The following is a 4,584-nucleotide window of genomic DNA, read 5'->3' as shown; positions in this document are numbered from 1 at the left end:
CCCTCCCCCCTCCGGGGCGACTCGCTCTGCAGCTTCATGAAAGCCATTGTTCCCGCGAATAGAGATCGACGATAAGTACGCAAAAACGCATCGTTACGTACGTTAGTTGGATCATACGCGTGCACACAGAAAAATATCATTTTATTGTACTAAGAAAAATTATTACTTAATTTACTTTCTTAATTTTAATAATCTTAAAATATATTCATTATAAATTTTAGAAAAACTCAAAATAAGAATGTACCTTCTTTCGAAAAATATTATAATATCGATCGAAGAAGCAACTTTACATAATAGGCAAATTGAATTTGTTTGAAATAACCTTCTTGATTAAAAACTCATTAAATCTCTCTAAATCTCTAAATTTAATAGATAATCATTGATTAATCAGTGAAATTCAACTAAAAAGAGAAGAACGTTCGAGCTTTAATAATAATTGAAATACCGACACTTTGCACGTCAGTCCCAATCTTTCAATATCGTGTACACTGAATTTATACACTAAAGCAAAATTAGTTAGATCAGTGATTTCACGTTTCTGATTACCAATTCACTGATTACGAATGACATACTAGGACTGATGCCAGCGATTATCCACTGATTCAAATTTAGAGAGTAAGATTCAAAACACATCTTGAATAAATTAGATGCTTGTGACAAGCTTATGATAGGTTTGCGAATATATGAATTTTTGGAGTACTTGAAACAAGTAACTATTATGTGCGTACAATATGTATTTTTCTGTGTGTGTGTGTGTGTGTGTGAGGATTTCTCTCTTTCTCGTGGGGCTACGATCGTAATGGGTGCGCATTCGGACGAAGAGCCGTTCTTGTAAACTCACATCGGAGCGTGACGAATGGCAAGGATTGTGAAGCGGGAGTTCGAAGCAGCCTTGACAGACACCTGATAATGATTCGCGTAAATAAACCGCGAATCATTACCGTGCTAAGAAACGATAAGCGAAGTACCGATCGATTTACGAGCGGCTGTAGAAAATTGAAAAACGAGAAAAAACGCGACACGATGTGCACCATTTGTCGCGAAGATTTTCCTTCTGACGCGCGTCAATATGCATTCATTACATATAACAACATGCACATTTCTGCTTAGAAAAAGTTGTTTGGCACATATGAAGAACCGGCTCGCGTGCTCGATCGTTTCTGTCTGTCTCGCAAGTTTTGCCAAGTTCTTCTTTTTTTTACTGTAACTGTTCGCGAATTAACGACCGGCGCTATTTAGATTATTCGCTGGATAAAAAAAAATTCTTTTCGTCCAAACACGTATTCGTTACGATCGTAATTTTGTGTTTAGTGGAAGAGGCAGGGAAGCGTGTCCGTTCGGCGGACGGGAGCGGGAATTTCGTATGCGAGCGGGCGCAACAGCGAGATACCTAAATCGATGGATATATATTGCAGAAGCGACCAAACGAGGAGAAAAAGGGGGAGAAAGGAAGAAAGAAAGAGAGAGGAAGTTAACGAACGAGTTACAAAGTATATGGGACGGGGATACGTAGCTGTATGTTAAAAGAGAAAAAGAATTCGCGCGGCGCCGCGAAGAAAGCGAGACGATGCCGACTTGCGTTTTGCTTTCACGTAGATTTATCGAAATGTTATCGAGAGGGTCTCTCGTATTCCCGTCTTGTGCCGCAGGCGCTTTTACACGGCGAGAGACGTGGGAACGTGGGAAAACTCTGGATTTAGTGCTTCCACCAAACTCTATCTAGCTGAGGTTTCTCCTAATTTCCTCCCCCTCTCCCCCCCCCCTTCCCTCCTCGCCCTCACCCCTTCGAACGCAGATTGCGTTATATACGTATTTGCTTCGCGGGTGGTGCTTTGTAAAAAGGTAAAATTAACTTCGCGAGATGTATTCCTATCGATTATTTCCAATTCAGACATTTGTACAGGATTATTTTGTACACGGTAAAAAAGAAAAGAAAAAAAAAACAACAACAACAACAACAAAGAGACACGCAAGTCACTCGAGTGCAGCAGATCGTTTTGCGGTTGCGTTCGGATTTACTTGCTTTCTTCGCATCGCAACCGCCTTCTGTCCTTAACGAACGTCGTCGGTGTGACTTGGAGAAGCCGCGAGCTTTCTTTCACTGTCTGATCTCTAATAATAGTTACGTACCAGATATCGCGTTTCGCATATAGATGTTAGGACTCGTCTCGAGAACGGGGGAGAGGGGCAAGCATGCGTGCACTTTCCCGATACAAATTGCTGCTCAAATAAATCGTAAGCCGCGACAGCGCGCAGCCTCGAAGTCGCGTCGACGACATTATCTCCGTGTTGCGATTAGGATTTTTCAATTTTTACAAAACTTCATCGAGTAACACACATAACTTGGACGCGCGCGAACTCGCGGGCACTCGAATCGATCAGTGTCCTGCAATCGATTGCATGTAATGTGCGTGAAATCATCTGAGCCGTTCAATCTGTCGAAGTTGTCCACCTTGAACAGATATTAATTTCTCAATCTTATTTTTAAAAACTCGAAAAATTAAAATAAGATTGCAGTTAATTATGTAAGGACGATATTTATTGGCATTGCCATTGATAATTCGGATGTCGACTGAAGATATTTGAACAAATATTGACTTCAATCTTATCTTTAAAGAATTAGAAGAATTAAAGATTGAAGTTAATATCATGTAAGAATGATATTTATTGATGTTGTGATTATACTGACTCGATTCGGATGCCGGCCAGGGCATGTACTCGTATATATAATATATACATGTATATATATATAAATATATATATATATATGTGTGTGTATGAACAACTCGACAAATAGATGTGTAGTAGTTTCTAACAAATTCTTAGCGTGTATATATGTCCAATTGAGAGCGTTGTGGAACGAGAAGAGGTTTTTTGATATATTTCGAGATTGCGCTTCGATGGGCTACAAAGTTACATTTGGTGTACGTGATAAGGTTTATTGAGAGCCATTATTTACGGTTAACGTGTAATATCTATATTGATCGGATAATGCATTCGTGTACCTTAGGCGTTTGTCGCGTGACGTGTAATCGCTTGTATCGATATGTATCGAGGATGGGAGGGGGGCGCAGGTTTTTCGCAGGTTTCTCTTTCTTCCGTAAAGGCCGGTACAAATCACTTCCTCGATGCTACGTTATCGTTGTTTCCAAGAGGGAAAGTAAGAGAAAAACGAAGGCAAAAGTGCAGCCTTTCGCGTGAGAAAAAGGGAGAGAAAGGAAGTACACCAAAGTGCAATATTCCGCGAAGGCAAACGGTTAGCTCTGAAATAGAAATCACCTTTATCGAGAATACGTAACGCGCTGAAAAAAACCTGATTTCAGCCGACACGTCTATTTTTCATGGCCGAAGGGCCGATATACAGTGTAAAAGCGAGAAGAAAAAAAAGCAACACTTTCGATGAGGGGGAAGAAGATGCCGTAATAAATTTTTCCACGATATTTTTACACGAGTCTGTATCTCGCAATAACCGATCGATTCTCAACTTTCTCGCGATCAAAAGGGAGAAAAAGTCAGGATCTTTTGTTTCTCTCGTGTCTGTTTAATTGTCGCCGTTTTTTTGTTGCGTCGCTTGGTCGTTTCCGTTTTCTTTTTCTCCTTATGTGAGACGGAAAAGAAATCAATTTTCATCGAAGAGATCGTCAATTTTCGCTTACTTCCTTGTTTACATACGTTCTCTGTACGCGTTTCTTCGCCGAAGCATTGTGGAGCGTTTGTACGACAAAAAAAAATATATTCATGCGCTTCTAAGTTATATATGTCATAGCTTTTAAGTTGCAGCATATACATAATAAGAAAGAAGCAGACGATAACGACTAACTTTAAATACCACTGTACATTTGTATTTAGTAATCTTGTTTATAATACATTATAACATTATTATATATTGTTATTAAGTATCCGATTTGTATCATTTTTTATCGAAATTATTAAAAAATAACTTAAAAATAATCAAGTGGTTTCGTTAATCTGCGAAACAATTACATTCCACGACCGATCCTTTCACATCATCTGTTCCGTCACCGTTTTCAGCATTAATTAACCTTCGAGCGGCGCCGAGACGTGGAACGCATCTGATTAGTTGGCATATCGCTTCGTGGAAGAAACAGGCGATCTGAATGTAACAGCTGCTGTAATTCTTTTTTTTTTTTTTTTACTCTCAGTCAGTTATTGTCAGTCTATTGGGATTTCATTCCGCAGAAATAATTAATAATAAGAAAAATTCAAAAGACAATCTCGTGGAAAGGAGAGTATAATGCAAAAAGATGGTCATGTATCTCGGATGGGCATCGTCAACGGTGCCTGTTTGCGTGACTTTTTAAGATCCAAAACTTGCCCCAGGCTTATAAAGTAGCTCAATTGTAAATTGCGTTCGTTTCTTCAGTCGACCAACAGCCTGCTGAATTGCGAAGCAATCGAGAATTCAATTTGCCGAAGGCACGTCCCATCGCGGTTTCGACGACACAGGTCTTCGAGGTAAGTAATCGATAACGCAGAGTGAGGAGAGAAGGTTGGAAGAGGGGAATTCTCCAGAGGAAATGCGAGGCGTCAAAACAAAAACAAAAAAAAAAACAAAAAAAAAAA

Source organism: Trachymyrmex septentrionalis, unplaced genomic scaffold (genome assembly GCF_001594115.1).
Source record: "Trachymyrmex septentrionalis isolate Tsep2-gDNA-1 unplaced genomic scaffold, Tsep1.0 scaffold213, whole genome shotgun sequence".
NCBI classification, from domain to species: Eukaryota; Metazoa; Arthropoda; class Insecta; order Hymenoptera; family Formicidae; genus Trachymyrmex; species Trachymyrmex septentrionalis.
Note: the sequence above shows the minus strand (reverse complement) of the source record.